Genomic DNA, 20,414 nt, shown 5'->3' on the forward strand with positions numbered 1-20,414 from the left:
GGCATATAACTGAAGCCTCCACCTATAAGGGACCTTTCATGAAATAGCTTAAAGCTAAATATACTGCCTTAAAGTTTTTGTTCATTGCCCCTGCAGCTAAATAAACTAAAATAATATCTTCTGAGGAGAGCACATCAGACAGTAGTCCCTTTTCAGAGCTCACGTTTTGACTTGGCAGGATAAAAGCATAAGTAAATCTAATACCTTTAACGCAGGCTCTAATCAATGCGGATGCTAACTTTAACCCTGACCTGAACAACACTGGCTAACTGGAGACTGTAGGTTGGCTAACGCAGTTTGAGACATCTCAGTCTCCTGTGTCCTCCTCCAGTCTGATCTTCCTGTTTCTTACTTTGCCAGAAGATATAAAATGCACAGAGCAGGTAGTGCAGTGGTGAAATCTCTGTAGCACATACAGAGATGCACACTTACTTTCATTTTTTCTGCCTTCTTCTTAGTTGAGTGACATCTCTTTCTCTCTCTCTCTCTCTCTTTCTCTCTGCGTGTCTCTCTGCACCTGACCAGCCTGCCAGGAGTATGATCAGAGGGGAACACAGGACTTTTAACCTGCAGTCTGTGTAAAGAGGCTTATGGACAGTCATTCAGGCTACACACAAACACAGACATACACACAGTCTCTTTGGTTCTCTCTACACAGATGTGTGCACAAACTCCTACAAGATTCTCTTTTACTTCTAACTCTTTCATTCACACACACACACACACACACACACACACACACACACACACACACACACACACACACACACACACATACACGCTAGAGCGGGGGATTTGGGGCTTGTTTTAACTTGAAGCTATTCATATTCAGAGGGATTCCAGAGGAAGGCAAGCCAACATAAAGTCAGACAGACAGACCGCCCGCCCGAACGACCGACCGTCTGGCTCACTGCTCTGCCACTAGATGTGTTTCCACAGCCAAAAAAAATGACTATTAAATTAATAAGCGAATATATTTAAGAGGAATAAATAGAGACTTTGATCTGTGATTTATTGTGAACTCAAACTGAATTTACTTCCCTTTAAAGTCATAGATCTCGTTCTCATTGGCGGCACCTATGGCGGTAAATGATAATTGCGGGAGCAGACGCTTTCCTTTTTAGACTGTTTGCCTTCATCTGAGCGTCGAGTTTGTGTCTTTTTCTTTGGATTTTCACTTATTTTTGAAGTTGTTTCTGTAGTCATCGACCTTTTCTTTGTTTGTTCAGCCATAGTAGATTACTGTTTACTCGCAGAGACCGGAAAAGCAGCCGCTTAGCTCCGCCTACCCTCTCTGGCAGACCAACCACTGCTGGCTGATGGAAAACACGTCACTAACTGGGCGCTGCTTGTGATTTTTTTTAGGCGATAGCTAGTGACTTAACAGACATTTATTTAAATGAAAATCTTCGAGGTTATCACTTTAACTGACAAAATTTTATCAAGACATATTATATGTTTTATAATGTGCATGGAAAATAAAAGACCAAGGACAGATGATCCAAGAGAGTATTCTAAAAATGCAGTATGCTATTATAAAGGTATGCATATGTTTAAACTAGAGAACACAGACATTGCATAAATAAGCCCCTGCATGTAAATTGAATTATTTTAACACATTTGGTTGAAAGAAAATGAACCCTGGTTTGCAAACAATACATTGTATTATCTGATTCACAGCGGTATTAAAGGAGCAGTGGTGACAAAGCCCAAGAAAACCTGAGCAGGTTTGAACAACAGTGAAACATGCAGAATGAAATAATGTCTGTGCGGATCCAGACAGAGGTTTCTTTCATTTGTCACCAGACCAGGCTCACTGGAGGTTTAGAACAGTGATGTGATTTAATTGAAGGGCTTTCTTTGCCTTAATAAATATACTGCATTCATCTGTAAATGTAAAGCTACAGAGCTAAAGAGGCGATGTGAACATCAACTAAGCACACATAAAAATGCACTTTCAGCTCCTCTCAATTTCCCCCAGAAAAACCACCAGCAGCGCTCCTGAGTATGTAACATTTTGGGCGGCTTCCAAGTCATACAAGTCGCTGCTTTATTGAGTGAACTAACCCATTTAGTTTATGGCCTCGCTCCCTCTCTCACTCTGCCTGAAATATACACTGATGCTGAAATAATACACTGCGTTCCAGCCGGCTCTGGCAGACAGCCGTTCTTGATGAGTCACCTAATGTATGCTTACTCAGGAGAAAACTATAATTGGGAAACTCACAGACAACAGGTAGTCCTTTCAGCAGGAGTCCTGGTGGGAGGGCCAACGAGGGAGGATTAGCTCACTCTGTAAAGTGTGTGTGATATCAAGGTTGCTGTGAGGGGACTGGAACCGGCAGAAAGGCTGTTCATATTTATTATTTTACATGGGTACAAAGTCTAGTTTTCTTTAAAAGCTGGCTCAGATAGATAAAGAGTTAACTATGATAACTATGAGTCAATTTCCGGTTGTTTTCTCGAGATCTTGACTTCAAGATCTCATAATCTTGAGATCTCGGCTCTCGTTAAACTCCTTCTGTTGATTCGGGCAGAAACTTAAATCTCTCAAGACTTCTTTTTTTTGATGAAAAATATACTTTCAAATCTACGTAGCCAAATTTTACACAAGAAGTATCTTTTAATCAGTTTTGGAAACTTTGGCTTCACTTCCTTCCATAACCTTTATTTTAAAGAGCAGCTCTAGTCATGTTTTAAGAGATATAAAATGTTCTGCTTGAAATAATAAATTGTGTCGGATATGTTTTTTCTGCAAAATACCTTTAATTACCGTAAAGTAAAAATCCTCCCAAGGCATCTGCATAGTCCCTGCCCACTATGCAAATTTCCAACCGCCCCCTCCGTCTCGAAAACAAAACACGTCTCTGCCCTCGTTTAGTGGCAACTTGTTGAAACTTAGCTAGCTTGAAATGTAGTAATAAGTAGTAGTAACGTTAACGTTAGTAGTCAGTAGTGAGTTTGCAAAAATTATGATGACGGTTACAGCTGGCTCACACGTGGTTGCCATAGGTTACACATAATGATATGCATAGCGTCACCCCGTCCATTAACGGGATTGGCTCCTTAGGTTTGTGACGTCTCAAACCTGCCAATCTGAAAACGTGTTGTTCAGCCTGTCCTTGGTGCACTGCAGTTTAAAAGCAGACAGGCCCAGCCATGGAGATGACTGCTTATGTTGTCCCTGATATGTCTTGTAGCACATGAAGAACACCACATGGAGATGTTTACAAGGTTAAACACTTGATTTTCACTGGAGGGGGGCTTTAATCGTTATATTGAATGAAGATTACACCCTACAGCTTTGTTACTTGTGCATGTAGCATTAGCATGTAGAGGGTAAAGTAGGAAAACTATCTTATCAAAGGAAAATGTAACAAAATAAAATATTGATAAATAAAGAAACAGATTATAAGCATCTTTAAGACTACATACTGGAGCAGATTTTTAGACCGAGGCTGCACTTGACTTTGCACTGACTTTAGCTTCCCGTAAAGGAGGGTTCACTTAAAAATTTAGGCCTGGGACCAAAGTGATGAATGTATTCTGCCACCCTGGGACGCAGACTAATTAAAACTAGTGCTCCTGACATGTAGGGATGCTGGAGCAGCAGGGCCTGCCAGCTATTTCAGGTCCTGAATCCTGACCCATTGTTAAAAAAATCGGGATATATACGCGCCTGTTGGCCTAATTGCAGTTGACATGGATATTTGGGCCATGATACGGTGCATGCATCTCTCCAGTCAGCTGTATCACTGCAGTGCACCAACAACGCCGCACTCATGATGAATACTGCCATCTCTGTGTTCACATATTGCTCTTATTTCCTGGAATGTGTGGTTGTGAAAATCAAAAGCAACTTATGTCATGGAAAAATAGCGTAATGTCGGCTGATGCTGCGTGTTTATGTGGTGATTGTGGTGTTGGGAAACAAGATCATGACGGATATTACAGCAACTTAAGCTGGCATACAGTATGTTATTAAAGACTTGATGTCCTGGGAGTACCAAATGATGAAAGAGAAGAAAGAGACAGAAACGACTGAATCTAATCAACTTGACTGCAGAACTTCAAAACAAATAAACTCCAAAGTCCCGAGGCGACGACGGGAATTAAACGTGAAGAGAGTCAAATGTGTTGTATTTGTCCTGGTTGTGCTTTTTGTCACAGTTCTGCTGCCGCCTCCGCCTGTGAATCAAACATCAGGAGCAGACACGCTTTGAGAAGTCATGTGTTACTGTGATGGTATTTTCAGTGGTACCATGACGCATTCCAGGCCACATAGCAGGTTACCCATGTAACTGTCATCCATGCAGTATATCTTATAGCACCTCCACCACGGAGCTCATGTTTTCTGTGCCGTTTGTTCGTCTATTTTTCTGCTTGTTTGAGATTACGGTTGGTTGAAGGGTGAGGAGGACTTTGGAGCAGATCTGGATCCTAGTCGACAACAAGCAATAATACTGGATCCTGATGTGATTCACAAAGAATCAATAACATTGAGCAAACTCTAACACCGGTGACATAATAACAAATCCACCTCGTAAAAACTACGTTTTTTGTAGCAACTTTTCCTTTGATTACAAGCTGCCATGGGCATGATGTTATCTCCGCTGAAGCAGTTGATATGAACTTTGATACTGACTTCATTTTTATTATGTTTTTGGCATCTGCTTTTATTTGATAGGGTAGAGTCGGAAATATGAAAGAGAGAGTGCGGATGACATGCAGCAAAGGGCCAAGGGTTGGAGTACAAACTGGGGCCGCTGCATCGAGGACCAAGCGTCAGTACATGGGTGTTAGTGTTGGGAACAACGGCTCTTGGAACAGAGCCGGATCTTATGGCTCCGTTCCTTTCTGAGAGCCGCTCGTCGTTCTTTGGTCGGAGTCGCGAACGTGCCTGCGCTCTATTCTCCCGCGTCAACACACACACATATTTAAATTCAAAGAGGCTACAGCAGAATAATGTAGGAACAATTAATCAACATAATTGATTTGCCAATAATTAATGATTTGTTGGACTGCGTAGATGTCCACAAAAACATGGTGGAGGGTTAAAATGTTGCTCACCGTCGGCACTATGTTGTGGTGACATGATTCTGCTGCACGTGACCTAATATAGCGGAGTTGCAGTTGAAAAAAGCTGCCTGCGGTAATTCGACATAAAGGTTAGTGGCTCGAGGGCGGGCAGTGAAAACAACCATGTAGCCGCTTTCCCAGTCAAAAAACCCTGGTGTTTTTGCTTAATGGGAAAGGCTACAATCGGCATTCAGACCCGGGTCAAATGACTCTGCAGTAGACCCGGGGAATTGTCGCCTCGGCTACGATCAGCATTGATGGGAACACAAAACCTGTGTCGACGCGCTAATCTGCCCCCCCTTTCTGGCGTGATGCTATGCTCCGTCTGTAACTTCTGTGACTCCTTGTCATCTCCAACATTGTTCCAAACTTGTCAGACACCCAGTCCATAATTCTGCAAATGCATAGGCTCAATCACCATGGTGATAGATAGTGACTTAACAGACATTTATTTAAATGATTATCACTTTAAGTCATGATGATAATTAGAACTACATGACAGTTTGGGATCATATATCAATACAACTTTTCCACAGAAGACATTTTGACATGTCTCAGCAGGAAAAGTAGTGTTGTAATTAAAATAATTACAGCTGAATTCCATTTAGCTGCTTCAGAGAAGGGTCCTAGTTTTTTCCTATTGTGCAGGCTGGTTCACTGCAGCATTCAGATCTTTTAAAGGAAAAGAATAGCAAAACTTTAAAGTTAAAGTAGCAACAATACAATGTAAAAATGCTCTGTAAAGCATAAAGGTAGTATCTAAGTTGTGCACCAGAATGTACATAAAGAAAAGTGAGAGTACCTACTATGCAGCAGAAATAATGGTTTAATGATGTGCTTCACATAGCACCTTTAACCACCGATCATAACAATCAGAAGGGCTCTGCAGCTGTAAACCCCACCCATCTGCTGCACACAGCAGATTAAATAAACCACAACCACTGTTTGACCCAGATCTTTGCGGATCTGCCTCCTAAACAAACAAAGTGTGCATCTCATCAGACAGGAAATTACATTAGCTCACATTAAAAAACGGACCGCAGGGAGGGTCACGGGCTGTTTCCTCAGGGGACACTGTTACCTACCTGCCTGCACTAATGTGGAGGAGAAGGAGGGGAGGACGAGCTGAGGGATGCTGCTGTTGCATTTGAATGCATGCCAGAGAAATCTCTCCTCTGTGTCCTTCACCGCCTCATTTCACTTTGTGCAAAACAGCATCACACCCTCTTTTCCTCCCTCTCTCCCTCTCTCTCTTTTCACTTTCTGAGTGACACCTGATACAGCTGATATGAGCATTTGTGCACCTGACAGTCTTGGCTATGCGTGACCGGGTTTTGTGTAAGTGCGTGTGCTTGCAGGTCGGTGTGTTTGATACGAGTATGATCGTCCCATTTGCTCATCCGAATGACCTTAATTTTGGTGTGCCTCCTGGCTCTGCATCTATGTGTATTGACCAGACATTTTAGATCCAACAAAGATGAATTAGAGCAGTCGAGATGACGCGGAGATGCAGAGCTCAAATCTGCACACACTTGACGAGACAGAAGAGTTCTCATGGGGACTGAAGATGTATTAGCTGTGAGAAAACTGAGAAAGTAGAAGAAAATGTCGCCCTGCTTGATAACAGGCAAAGGACAGTGATTTAGAGACAGTGAATGGGAGTAGATTAGGCATTGATCAAACACCCTCCTCCCCTTTAAATATAGATTTTAGCGAAAATGTGAAGGAAGGTAATTTACTTGCCAACCGTTCCCTTTGGATCGCTGTGAGCAAATCAATCACTGGTGGAGAGATATTATCACTTACAGTAAAGTGCAACTACAGGCTTTCACTTTGAGCTGAAGCTGCCGCTGCCAATTACTCTGACAGCAGCTCTTCTTGGTGATGGTGAGAATTCATCAGTGCCTTTAGAAGAAGATGGACGGCTTGAGAATTAAGTTGAATAAGTGCTATAAATTAAAAGTTGTGGATGAGTTTGAAATGAGTCCAATTAAATGTCAACACATAAGCTGGTTGAAGAACTTTACATTAGTTTTATACATGAGAAATGTTCTACTAGCTATTTTTCCCTCCCCAAAAAAACTTGATGAATGTAAATGTATGATATCTAGACATGAGTATTAACCGATACAAATTACCCTTTCGATTCCAGTGCGATAAAAAAAAATTGCGTGCAGTTAATCGCTTCGTCTGACACCTACCCACCCCGCCAGCAGTTTAGGCATTAAAAATAACTATATAGAAATAATCAATCTTATCGATAATGGGCTGGTTTGCTTTTGTAGGTCACATAGAGACATCAGAATTAATTTCACTCTGTTTCATAACCAGCCAAAAACTCCTCACAGAAGCTTTAAAACAAGTGCAGCACCCAGCTAGGCTAACGTTAGCGACAGCAGGGCTCGAGGCTGCTCCTGACCTTCTGTGAAACCCTGAATTTTAACATGAAACTGCTTCTTTTATGTTTATTCCTGTTTCTATTATCTGTACTTTAAATAAGGGGAAAAAATACTGCCTTGAAATACCTGAAAAGAAAACACTGATTGCAGACATGTTGCTAGCTTTGGCTAACATTACACTCTTAGCTAGCACATAATAATTTACCTGATATCCGTTGTTCTTTTCCACTCTAGAACAGCATTTGCTACATTAGCAGCTATGATTTATTACTGACTTAACTCTTTTATATTGTTCGTTTACAACTGGTTTGGTATGGAAGCCCTTAGTGGACATGCATCCATACATTTTATTTACTCAGTTTTCCTGTGATAACGAGTTATTTCCGGTCATTTCCTCGAGATCTTAACTTATTTTTCCGCTCAGGGCTTCCGTAGTTCTCAAGAACAGTAGTTACTTTTAGCAGCATGATACATACTGGTTTAACTTATTTACATTGTGTGTCCTGTAGAAGAAATAACAAGTATAGTTTTTGGAATGGTATCAGATTGGTGCATTGATTAGCGTACTTGCTAATACCTGATATTGCAATTTGGGGTGTATCAAAGGCATTTCTGCAACTGGTATTGGTAACAGAACAACTATATTTAACATTAATTCATTGAGCCACAATTTTAGTTAATTTAAAGGCAACATATTCTCAGACATAACCGTTTTGCAGTTTTAAAAACTTTGTACAATTTGCAGATTATTCTCAAATGCAGGCCTTTTTTTCTCAGTTGAATTTACTTTTCTTCAGAGGCTAAAATAAATCCTCCAGTAATAAATAAGAATATTAATTTAATTTAGAAACTTTTTTTATTTAACTGTTGGCCGTTTGCAAAATGGTGATCACTGGCTAAATACTATTTTTTGTCCCATTGCAACACTTACTATCAAAATGTAAGCCTGTACCACTGACAGAGAATTGTCAGGTGAAGTTCAATCCCCGTCCTCTCCTCTCCGAGGCGCAGTCATCTTGCATTTCTCAGAGTAGGAAGTGCAGCTTGCGGTAACAGTGAATTGAAAGTACGCCATAAATATGGCGCCAAAAGAGTTTTCAAGCTGATGATAAGAGCTGATTTTTCTCTGTGTTGTATTTTTTTCTGGAGGTGTTGTGGGGGAGAGGCTGCAGGAGAAGACCCGCCTGTGCATTAGTGCAGAGCGGTGTGCACGTCTACGCCGGGGTAAAGGAGAGGAAGCACGGCAGCAAGTGAAGACGAGGAGAACTGGATGTTTTATTTTTGAAGGAGGGACGTTGCGAAACTGGCTTGCAATCTTTTCTGACTCATCGTTTGGAGATAAAGCATAATTTTTTCTTTATTTTCTCACCCCTCCTCCTCCTCTCGCTTCTCCGTGCCCCCCTCCCGTACCGCTGGCACTGGAGAGGAGAGCACAGGCGGGTTTTGACACCACGTTTGGGCTGCTTTTGCAAAATGCGACATGCTTTCCTGTGAGCGGTGTGTTGTGCGCACCTCGCAGCCTGCTACACCGTGAACAGCAGCGGGACCAGCGGCGGCAGCACTGTGTTTGTTGTTGTTGACTTATAACGGCTGCAACTCCGTCTGACCGCCACTTTTTGGGATTTTATTTGGGATTTAGGACTCCGGTTTGTGCAGGGCTGACGCGCTGTCAACACGCACCGTGAGGGGAAGGAAAGGGAAGGGAGGGGAAGGGACGGTCCTGTCACCCAACGTGGATCCAGAGTCGGGGCTGTTTAGCAGCACTGCTAGGCACCGAGTGGGCACAGGGAACTAGTGCTAAACCCTGCACTGTAGAACTACATGTGCCTGGCTCCCAATGATCTCCTAATCTCTGGGAATCGCCCGCCGTCCAGGACTGAGGACGTATCTGCACCCGAAGCTGACTGCAATCAAGGTAAAAATTAAAAATACCCTAAAATTAACGCATAAAAATTGCAGGATCTAAAAGTGGGAGTGTTGCTGGACCTCTGAAGTCCACTTTGCTACTGCTGCAAGTGCTACCAGTGCTAGGCTAGCAGCAGCAGCGGCTCTGTACGCACTTTTGCAGCGGGCTTGTCAGTCACAGTCAGCGGCTTGCTGAGCGGTGCATGTGGGTCAAGGAAGGAAGGAGGGTGTGTTTGTGTGTGTTTAATGTGTCGCAGTAAAGGAAAGACAAATAACACGTTTGCAACCAGAGCCCGTGCACGCAGACAGATGAAATAAACCTGGTAAACTTGGCCATGTTGTGTGCTGCAAAACGTAACGCGAACGCGCCTCCGGTGGGAATCAAAGTGCGCGAGCGGGTAGTTGGAGAGAGTCCAAGTGGGGTTATTTTTGCGCGTAATTGCAACAAAATAGGGTCATTTTCAGCAACTTAGCAAGGAATGTGAGTAGTGACTTGCAGCCGATTGTAAAAGCACACACTCTCTTACATGTAATTGACACATAAGTGATGATGAGAGCGGCAGGTCTGCGTGCAGGCTGGAGCCACCAAACGCTCTCAGTCCCTGGAGGAGCTGCAGGTTTCTTCACTGCTGAGTAAATGAGGGGGAAAGGGAACCAGAGGGGAGCAGCGCGCTCTGGTTTTTAGGAAGGCTGAGCACGCAACCACACACATACACACATCAACGAATTAGAGCAACTCCTCTCCTCTGCCTCCTTCACCCTCTCCTCCTCCTCCTCCTCCCGGTTTCTGGCTGGCTTCAGAAAAGGAGGAGGGGGGGGGGAGTGGCTGTTGTTTACCTCCACAAAGTCAGAGCTCTGTGTTGCATCCTTACCTGGAAACAACAACAACATTAAGAAAACAGGAAGTTGACATGTGGCTTGGAGTAAGATGCGAGAAGGATTAATGGGGTGTAAGTGGGGCATTTGTCTCTGGTGTGATTTTCAGTAGCATGTTGTGGCCACCTACTCTTCGTAGAATCTCTAAAGAACATTATCCCTGCCCTATTAATGCTGGATGGAGCAGTTTATTCTGATGTTTTTTTATTTTTTTTTAAGGCACACGTGAAGCTGAACTGGCTCGAGCCTTGAATCAATTAAGCCGGGATTGTCTGGGGACTTGTTAAATGTTCCCAGTCGTGACAGTAGCCCCCCCTTTCCGTCCCCTTCCGCATCCCCATCCCCATCACCACCCCTCCCCTCTCCTTCATCCTTCACACACACACACACACACACACACACACACACACACACACACACACACACACACACACATCATCAGCATCATTGTGCGCACACACTAACAACTCAAGAACAGATGCACGTACAGTCCTCTTCAAACTCTCAACAAACTCTTGCACACACACACACTGACACACACACACACACACACACACACACACACACACACACACACACACACACACACACACACACACACTGATACACACACAAACACATGCACACAACCCTCCTCCTGCTGGAGATGAGTCATGATGTGTGGGGGCATAATAACTCTCTCTCCATCCCTCTATCCCCCTCTCTGTTTTCCATATCTTTCCTGATGCAGTGCTATCTTGTTTTCTCTCTCTCTCCCCCCTCCCTCGAGGCTCGCCTCCCTCGCCTAGAGACAGTGGTTGTTTACAAGGCAAGTGAGCAGGGATGAGGGCTGTGTTCTCTCTGCATCCCATCATTTTTTTGAACGACAGCTTTCCAGCCAATCATCCGTGTTTCAATAACCTGCTTCCTTATCCATCCATCCTTTCCGATCATCCATCGCTCCCGTCCTTTCCTTCCTCCCCACTGCTCTGTCACTCCCCAACCTTTTATCTATCCATCCATCCCTCCATCTTTGCCTGTCATCATCTCTCGATCAAGATATTCTCTCATCATTTGACTCAGGAGCACAGCCAGGAGGAGTGTGTGTGTAAACTCTGTCTGTACAGTATGTCATGTGAAACTCAAGCTGAAGACCTTTTAAGCCTCACATGTGTACATTCGCACACGTGTGTATGGGCGGGGGTGTAGCCTAGCGTGTGTGTGCGAGTGTATTTGTGTCTGCTGCGTTAAGCGCTGAGCTCTGATTGGCTGGAAAAGGGGGTAAGGTCCCCCACGTGGTGCGTTTGTATCGCATTAGCTGCTACGTAGTGAGGAGGAGGAGGAGGAGGAGGAGGGGTGGTGTTGTTCATGAATGGACCGCTGACGTCACGTTAACTGTACACTCAGTCCCTCACACACAAACACACACACACACACGCACATGTATGCCCCCCATATATGTTTAATTTACACATGGCCGCAGGGCAAAAGTGTGTGTGTGTGTGTGTGTGATTCAGAAAAATGTGTCAGATAAGAAGGAGGGAGCCAACTGAGCTGAAGGATTTATGTGTGTGTGTGTGTGTGTGTGTGTAGCTGCCTGCAGGCGGGTTGACTAGCTGTCATGTCACCAGCTCTCTGCTGCGCTCCGCTCTGCTTACTAACTAACTAACCAGCATGTCGACCACAATTATATTACTACTAGCTGAGCAGGATTTGTGCGTGTGTGTGCGCGCGTGTCTGTGTGTTCTCGCTAGTGTGCATTTTCATGTGCTGGGATTTATGAGGCGAGGAAAGCCTGATGATGGTTTTCTAATTTCTGATCAAGTTCATATTTTGTTCCTTTTAATGTTTTCTTTTCTTGAAGACTAGAGAGAGAGAAAGCACGAAATATGAGAAACTATGAAAATTATTATCTTGAATATCTTATTCTAGTATGTTTTTCTGTAATGCAACAGAAATCATTACATACTTGTTTTCACTAACTAACATTTATTTCTATCATTGATTAATCTGCGGATTATGTCAAACATTTGGTCATAAATCATTAGATGTTTTATCTACTAATCATCAAAAAAATAACTTCCCTGTTTCAAAAGGGACAGTTTCAAACTGCTTTTCGTTTTGAGGAAAGATTTTACCATCTTTCGTTATTACATTGTGAGACTTGCAAAAGTGGGTTATACTAGAAATTGGCACAGACCATTAATTTATTTTCAAAATTGTTGCTGAATATGTTTCTGATAATCTCCATTGATCCATTCAGTGTTTCAGCTTGATTTACATGTAGAGACACATAGATTATGCAGAAACTCAAACATATAAAAAATAAGGCTTTTTATCAGCAAGAATCGGATGATACGATGTGTGTCACAATACGATATGTATAAATATTATGTATAATATTTTGATTTAATATATTGCCATAAAGGGATACTCTAAGCAAGGAGATATATTCTTACTTCTAATGTAAGGAAAACATCGTAGAACAAATGTTTGCTTTTTTGTGCGATCAGAACAGTAAGAGCTGTGCTTGTATTTACTTTAACATACAACATTATAGCACTTTTTTATAGTCAAAATAATTAACATTTGCCCAGACCAAAAAGGAAATTAATATGTTAAGTTTTGATAATTTTATTAAATTTGCTAATCTAAAACTTAAATGCTTACATCATCAGGCTCCTCAGGTGCTCAGTGACCTCGTGGTGCCACTGAGACTATCAGGCTCTATAACACGTGGTTTGTATTGTCTCTTGTGTATTTGTTGTTGATTTCATGTGTTTTAAAGGCCCATCTAGGGACGGCCGTTGCAAATTAGCCAAGGCTATAAATGCTGTTGTGTGTGGCATCGGTTTACTTGCTTCATACTTGTCCCTATACAAATAAACATTAAAATAAAATAAATACATCTTTGCATGTAAACTTTTACTAAATACATAAATTATGGCAAAATATAAATTATGGCAAAACATAATACCACAATATTCAAGTGTATCATTATGTTTTTTACACCAATTGAAACACCTGTGAATGAATCCAGATTCAATTTATTTTAGTAGTTTTGGACCAAACAAGTAAAATATTGGCTGATAATCATCGCTAAATTGCTTTAAGTCTACTGTAAGTGTGCCTTCATTGTATGTTCATGTTTTGTTGTCCGTGTGTGGTGGTGTTCTGGTTTCCTCACGTACATGTCTGACAAGTTTTGCAACATGAAACCAAGCATGTGGTGGATTACAGGCTGCAGACATGTTTGTATGCATTAGCCCGTGTGCCTTTTGTCAGTGTTTGTTCTCAGTAGATGACCCTGCTGTGGCCTAGAACCTCATTAGTAGGTTCTCTTTTGTGTGTGTGTGTGTGTGCATGTGCTCGCTAACCTGCTGTTCAGGGCAGGAGGTGACGTCAGAATTCAAGGGGAGAGGGAGCGTTGCAGTTGTGACACTTTTCTCCCCCGTGCCGCCGTGACTCTGCCTTGTTAGTAAAGGATAATTGCAGACTCTGCACACCTGCACACATGGCTTGTGAGGAAGGAAGTGGTGCACATATTTCAGGGAAAGGTTTGCGCCGGAGTAATTGGAATGTGCCTCATAAGTCTTGGTCCTGCAGAACGTGTCCCTCGCTGACTGAATAAGAGCAGAGAATGTTCCGGTGCAGCAGATGGTTTTCAGATGAAATTAATGATCCAGTTTTTGTCATAGTTCACTGTGAAGCCTTTGTTGTTACCACAGAGTCGACAGTAATATCATTCGTGCATTTCTCACCCAGCTTCTGTTTTATTTCCTTCCTGCTTATTTCTTGTGAATTCATTTTTCCCTCTGTAAAAAAAAAACCACATTAACCACAACAAACCCTCTGTGGGACTAGCTCCGCCATTTCATAACAGAGATGTTCAGATGATGTTTATGTTAATGTAGTGCATAAGCATTAGAGATTAGGGTGTTATATAAGTTATTGAATAAGCGCGAAGCTCCTCCATTGTGAGGATTTGTTGTTTTTCTCTTTTATATCTTGAAATGAAATATATTAGCTTTTAAACTTTTAAAAGTTGTTACCAGTGGGTTCGTTCATCTACGATGTCTGAGTCTTCCACCACGGAGCCCTTTTTCCATCACATCGAGGATTTAAAGTCCAACCCCACAACAACTACAGCTCAAGGCCATACCAGACTCATGCATCATCCCACATGCATCGTATGTTTTACTTGTGACTCACATTTTAATGCCTTTTACAGCCCTCTGTGAAAACATCACATTTCCACCAGGAAATTCATAGTGTACAGTGTGTGTCTATGTCTCACATGGCAGCAGAGCAGGTTGCTACATAACTTAACCCACCCTCTAGTTCAAATGGGGTTTAGCAGTCATCACTGGAGCAGAGAGCGTTGGAGCAGCCAACAGACTGGACTCTGGCTGCTGTGCCTCACGCTGACCAGCATCACTCTGCCATAATTTGTATCCACATTAGGGCTGTCACTTTTACTGAAAATCAGGTTCGAACACACTCCACGTGATATGGAATTCGCTAAAATCGAACCTATTACGTAGTGGTTCATACAGCGCTTCTGCGGGGCGTTGGTGTTGAGATGATTGGTTCTGTCGTACGGTCTTGCCCTAGAAGTGTAGCTCTGTTTTGGGGAGAGCTAAGTGCGTGAGAGTGGGGTGGTAGAGCGACTGAGAGAGAGCGGTAGTGTGTGTGCGTGAGTTACGTGAAGTGTCGGGGACCGGAGCAGCGGAAGAGCAGAGAAAAGAGTGATCGGTAGCTGTTTAAACCAACAGAACTAATGAACAGTTTAGGCTGTGTTTGTGCATAATAAAGCCTGCGACTCCTCAAGACCCAAGCTGCTTGCCCTGCTTGCTGCTGACGTACTAAAGTGACGGGAGTTAGCCCCGAAGCTAGCTACAGCTTCGGCCCTGGAGCAGAACAACAATAAGTCTCCCCTGTGCTTTCTGACTTCGGTCGGGACGCTGAAGCAGGAAAGGTTAACGGCTTGGCTCGTTAGTTTCCTCTATTACTTTGTAGCAGGCAGCGTTGGAATACAAAGCGCACTACTTTAAACGTGAGAGCATTCTGGGACTCTGGACAGCAGACTACTAATGTATTCGTTTTTTGAATTCATTTTGAATTCGATCACATCACGACAGTTCAAACTATTTATATTTCACCAGGTTTGAACGATATATCGTATCTCGATTGAAAAGTGACAGCCCTGAACCCCATTCTTCCTGACAAACGTTTGTATTGCACTATTCAGGTGCCAATTTTTTTGCTGTTTGCTGTCTCTATATTTGACATGTAAAAAGCTGATGGATAAAAATGGCAACCAAAGGGCAAAAATTGGTCGCCAACTTCCAAAATGGTTGCCAATGGAATGTTTGGTTGGACAGCGTTTTGAAGGCGTCTCAGAAATTCCAGGATATTTTGTTGGATAATTTTGTTGTGTTTGTTTCCCTAGGGTCAGGGCGTCTTTAGCTCTTTGTCCCAGCTACTCAAGAAGTGAAATTCATCTACAATAGAAACAAAAGAAAAACACTTTACTACGGCAGAAGTAGAAGCATTTGAAATCCAACAATACCTAAACACTGGCAGAAACTGACATAATAATGTACGATAGCGTCCATCAAAAAGTTGAAGTTTATGTTCCAGAAATATTCTCCCCATTAGAATACCTTTTCTCCTGCCTGCTCCCTCCTCCTCTTCCTCGGTGAAACAATAGAGTCTGAAGGCTGTAAGCGGAGTGATGGACAGGCTGACAGATGCTGCCTGAGCTCCTGACGGGAAGAGTTTCAGGAGTTGCTGTGTGTATGTTTACGGGGAGAGAGGGCGAGTAAACAACAGACAGAAACAGTATGTCAGACCTTCCTTTGCTGTTTGAACACCCGGCGATCCAAGATGGAAATGAGCCTCTGATTCACAGTGTCATCCTGCAAGATTTCATTTGCACGTAATTTATATTTAAAACCATCAAAATGAATAAAAGACGGCAGGAGAGCTGGGGTTTAGAGCGGCACATTTTTACTTTTCTTTCTCAAATATGGCTGTTCTGCTGAGTTTTGGGACCATAGGGACGAAGTTTGCCGTCAGTAAAGGATAATGAATATGAGGGGAAGTATGTAAGGAATGAAAAGAGGATGAAGGATGGTGAAGGGGGGAGATAGTTGAAGCGAGGGAGGAGGCCAAAGGTGACTAATGAGAAGACAGGGAAGGTGAAGCCAGCAGGGACAGAAGTTATGGAGGAGGAGAGGAGATGTAGAGAGTGTAGGGTGAAGGACGACAGGAGGGGAGGTGCAGGTATGTAAACAGGGAGGTTGTTGTTGGGGTCGCTAGGACTGAAGGGCAGAGGGACTCACCCTCCATCTTTCTGTCCTTTCCATCCCTCCTTCCCTCCCTTCCAGGAACTAATGAACTCCTGATGGCAGTGGAGTCCTGAGCGATACATCAATCCTCCATCCCTCTTCGTGTTTCTTTCTCTCTCCCTCCCTCACTCCTCCCACCTGTCCTCCCCTTTTGCTCTCTCTCCTCCTGGCTTGTTGGCAAGGGCCCCAGCCTCGCTGGCTCAGACTCACCTCCTCCATTGTTTGTCAGCAGATTTCAGGAGACGGAGCAGGAGGCTTAGTTAGAAAATTATTTGGACCTCAGCCTCTTCTCTCTCTCTTTTTTTCCTTCTTTTTATTCATTACTTCTTCCCTCTCCTCTGTTTTCTGCTCTCTCCTTCCTGCTCCCGTGATGCAGCGGCAGCAGCAGGAGCAGTGGCAGTATCAATAAATATTGTGTTAATGTTCTGGTGGCTGGAGCCAGCAAGGTGATAAAGGAAATCTATTTGATTTCTGTGGCTCGTTTGTTTGGCCCCACGCCTCTCCGGTTGGTGTGTGTATGTGTGTGTGCATATTGTGTACCATCATACAGCATGTGTAGTATAGGCTTAGGACATGAGTTTCATCTTAATATCTTTCAATTCTTTCATTTTCTCTTCCATACTTTGTTCCATCCATGTCCACAATTCCTCAGTTTTGTCCTGAAGTTGTTGACGGTGTTGTAGATATTGGAAGGAATCTCAGGTTGGACGTACGTCTTTCCCAAATCTCGAGAATCCTTCAACCAGTTGGCAACACTGCAAGCAGAACTTCCAAGAGCTTCAAAGCCATCAGCCTGCTGTGAAGAGCCAAAAACATGGCTAACTGCCATGGCCCCTGAAACAGATAGCAGAAATGTTGAGAACCAAGCACTTTGATGTCCAGAAAGGGCATGCGCTTAAAACCACCACGCCCGCGAACGAGCACTACACTATTTAATACAACTTCCCTAAAGGACACGATCCTTTTTCTTGACACGAAAAGGGAACTAAAAAACCCTAAACTCGTCACCTGAACACGTCTAAGTGTTTATACTTCTATCGAGTGTAGAAATCTGGACAAATAGCTTCTTGTCGTAAAGAGGAACTCCGCTTACTTGGCCACTCGCTGTGTTGAAGCATATGGACACCTGTTGGGCTCTTTAAAGAACAGGGAAGGTTTCAGTTCTGCTTTGTGGCTTGATGCTGAAGAACAACCCTTTATTGATGGGGTTTGCTTTTAAAGATCTTGAAGATTTCAATTGTTATGCTCCTGAGCGTAATTATGAGAGAACTCCTCCCAATTTAACCAGACATCTAAGGCTTTATTTTCCTCGCTTTCCTTTTTAGACTGTTTGCCTTCATCTGAGCGTTTACCATCAAGACTTGCAGGCAAACTGAACACAGATATGCAGTTTATTCTACACAATATGCAGAAGCTAACCACATGTCTATAGATGCATTTTACAAGAGGTCCAAGCCACATTCAGCTTATAAGGGCCTGCTCCTTTCCTTAGTTTTATCTGAAATATTTAAGTACACGAACAAAGATGTAGCTGTCCACTTCCTTGATTAAATACCAACATAAATGTCAGCAAAATAAGGCCCTTTTCTGATGTCTTTAAATTATTTGAATAGGTGGAAATTTACTTATTCTAGGAAGTGATTTATAGTTCTGTCTGTCTGTGAAGGCTTTAATAATCTGAAGTTACTAATACTCCTACATACTTCATACTACAATACCTGGGAAAAACATTAAAATTTTAAAGGTGTTAAAAGTCTTTTAGTTTCCATTTAGGACCACCATCATTCTTCATTTAAACTATGCTACAGCTAGCGTGTAGCATTTATTCTTTACTTCTGTTCTCCTACAGTTAACTTAAGGTAGCTTAACTCCTCTGAGAGTTATACCAGAAAATAAATGTACTTTATGCAGACAGCCGTGTTCTGTATTTGACATAAAGAGCGAGCTTTCTTCCATCCAGTGGATCCCCGCAGAGTGTGCAGCAGGAGGGGGGAGCACAGTGGAGAGGGCTGATGGGAATGCTGATGGTGATATCAGCATCAGAGTGACTCATGACTGCTCTTAAGTGGTACTGAGCCTTCCAGTCAGTCAGGAGATGTTGGTGTGTGTATGTGTGTTATTGGGAGAAGTCGTGAGCACCACATTAAAGTTGCATGCTGAGAAGTTAAACACAGATGTTTGCACCGTTTTTTTTGTAGTTTTTCCACCTTTTTCTAGCACTGCAGTGTCAGTTGATGTGCACAGCAACTCCATGGAAATAAATGTGTTCAATCAATCATTGTTTATTCATCAGAGAACTCATTTTTGAGTGAAAATAGGATGAGACCTCAAACCCCAAGATATCATCTTTATATTGCTTTTTTTGGCTGACCGCCGGGGTCAGCCCTAGACACGGGTCTGTATGTGACTGACTGAGTGACTGAGTGACAATACTTTCAGAGCCGTAGAGAGAGAGAGTTGCGACATCGCAATGGCAGATCATGGAGCATATTGGACCTCCACTGACGCGACTCTCTGTCTATACGGCTCTGGATACTTTGTTCGGGGGAGCAGGCGGGGCTGCTCCTCCGCTGCTCGTCCGCTGTCCTCACCTACGTCCGCAGCGCGCACCTGCATTCAAACACGTCGTCTTCGGTCTCATGAGGACAGTCCTTGTAACACATTGCCCACAAAAGCGCACATTCACCTGATGCGGTCAGCCACATACTAGGTTTTGACCTAGTGTTGTTTATCTGACCATGAGTCCAAAAAGATTTGATACGACTTCCATATCACGTTGAATTTGTTTGAACTTGATTTCTGGGGAAAATAAACAGCCCTAATTCACAACCATGCTAGCAGCTCTGTAAGGTTGCACTCACAGCTGTGATTTAAGCTAAATGCTAATGTTTGAATGCTTACTCGCAATAATAATGCAGAAATTCAGCGGGTATAATGTAATAGATGAAAAATCAGGGAATTAACAACGTGATTACATGAATGTTTTAGTCCCAATTTCACTGCACAAAAACAATAAATGTTAGCTTGCTGTTGGCACAAGTTTTAAAGTCAGACGAAGACCACACTTTGTAGGCTTTATCCTCTGTGAACCATGAATGTCTGTACAATTTGTCATGATTCATCCTCTAGGAGTAGAGATATTTCAGTGTTGATAAAAGTGGTAGACAGAGTTACGGTGGCATCAATGCTGCGATTCGATTCAATATTGATTTTTGTAAGGGGTATTTCAGTTACAATATCAATGCACCTCTAACCTGGTGCATTATCAAAATGTTTAATGTTCACAATACGAATTGACCCTGAAGAAGTTACATCATCATCATTTTTATTTAATATGACACACACAGCAGTCAACACAATATTAACACTTTTATGAATTAGACAATTTATGAACTTTTTTTCCACTTCAGATTTTTAGTCTGAACATCTGGCTCATGGTTTTGATTAAACAAACTGGGCTTCAACTTGTGCGAGATCTGGCAACAAGACAAAACCACACGAGACTAAGTGTTGTGGGGAAAGGCATGTTGTATGACAACATGCCGAGAATACACTTGCGGCCAAAGCCGACGCTAACAGAGAGTAACATAAACATCAGTGCAAAACTAACTTACATGTTCATGAACGCACACACGATAAAAAGAGTCCGTTGGCGATCACTGATGTCTCTGTAGTAGCTACAGTAAACAAGTCTGGGCATGTCTCCTTCACTGCCGTGTTTCGATGCGCTGAGTTCAGGAACGCGCAGAAACGTGAGTGATCAGACATGTTTCTACACGTATTTTAAAGATTGATCTTTGGATTTATGAATCGATGTTGGCTC

General features: G+C 42.8%; 1 protein-coding gene across 1 annotated transcript in view; it reads left to right on the top strand.

The window, feature by feature from the left end:
- The first annotated feature begins 8,541 nt into the window (after window positions 1-8,541).
- jade2 (jade family PHD finger 2) overlaps window positions 8,542-20,414 on the top strand; it is a 216,190-nt gene continuing 204,317 nt past the window's right edge. The window contains exon 1 of the mRNA XM_069669488.1: window positions 8,542-9,393. The gene's annotated coding sequence lies outside the window, so the exon portion shown is untranslated. The remainder of the gene's footprint in view (window positions 9,394-20,414) is intronic.

Source organism: Semicossyphus pulcher, unplaced genomic scaffold, assembly GCF_022749685.1.
Source record: "Semicossyphus pulcher isolate SPU_LCO1_2020_fin unplaced genomic scaffold, fSemPul1.0.p SCAF_10, whole genome shotgun sequence".
NCBI classification, from domain to species: Eukaryota; Metazoa; Chordata; class Actinopteri; order Labriformes; family Labridae; genus Semicossyphus; species Semicossyphus pulcher.